Source organism: Pteropus vampyrus, unplaced genomic scaffold, assembly GCF_000151845.1.
Source record: "Pteropus vampyrus isolate Shadow unplaced genomic scaffold, Pvam_2.0 Scaffold487, whole genome shotgun sequence".
Classification (NCBI taxonomy): Eukaryota; Metazoa; Chordata; class Mammalia; order Chiroptera; family Pteropodidae; genus Pteropus; species Pteropus vampyrus.
Genome location: NW_011889268.1, coordinates 181,463 through 182,401, shown reverse-complemented (window position 1 = coordinate 182,401; position 939 = coordinate 181,463). Strand labels below are relative to the sequence as shown.

General features: G+C 58.1%; 1 protein-coding gene across 1 annotated transcript in view; it reads left to right on the top strand.

The window, feature by feature from the left end:
• The window catches only part of LOC105307287 (neuronal acetylcholine receptor subunit alpha-7), a 113,474-nt gene that overhangs the window by 87,804 nt on the left and 24,731 nt on the right, over positions 1 to 939 (top strand). The gene's annotated exons all lie outside the window — the stretch shown is intronic.

Genomic DNA, 939 nt, shown 5'->3' with positions numbered 1-939 from the left:
ACGCTGTGTCCTGCAGACACCCCGCTGTCACCCCGCTTTCCAGGCCCTCTGCGCAGCTCACCACGACAGTCCCTTTTCTCGGGGAAGGATCGGGGCGTGTGCATCGCCAGTCGGGGAAACGGTCATGGGATGTCAGGTCGAGCATGAGAAATACAGTCGGTGGCGGTGCGGTGACTGTGTGTGGTGCCAGGTGGGGACGGGGCTGATCGGGGTGACCGCGTCGTGAGTTCTGTAGATGTCTAAGCGCCATGCCGTCCACCTGCAGCTGAAGCAGCTTCGTATGCCAACGGCGACAAAAGCAAAAATTGAAAAGAAGAATGAAATGAAAAAATGTTCATTATTAAAAAAAAACAAAAAAAAAACGCACAGAAAATCCCTTTTCTCGGTCCTCGGGTTTAGTCCCAACGTTCATTGCTTCTTTCTGACGTTCCCCCTCGCTGTCCCGGGGCCGACGCACGTCCGTGACCGTGAGATCGAGCTCTCTGAGGCCCTCACGTGCCCGCGAATGCGTTCCTGGCCTTCTCGCCGGCTCGCGCGGTCCCCTTGGCTCTAGCGGGCTCCCCCCGTGTGACCTCCCCGGTCACCGTCTGCGCTTCCCATCCCCGAGGTCTCATGAGCCCTGCCCTGCCCTGGCCCGCGTCCGAGGCCTCCCGTGCTCGAGGAAACATCGATTTCAGAAATCCTGCTGTAACTTCCATTTGGCCTCCTGTTTTCTCCACGCGTGGTCCTCTTGGGTGTGTGCGAGGCTGTTACTCGTCTGAGAAGTAATTCTTCGTCCCTCTCCCGGACTGTGCCTTCTTGGATGTCTCTGTGTCCGTCCCTGATGGTGGCTCCTGGGCCAAATGCTGCTCTCAACTGTCCCGCATCTGGCTTTCCCATCTTAAGCCCCTCGGGAATAGAAAAGGCTGCTTCGGGCTCTGGGGACGTGGGGAGACCTTC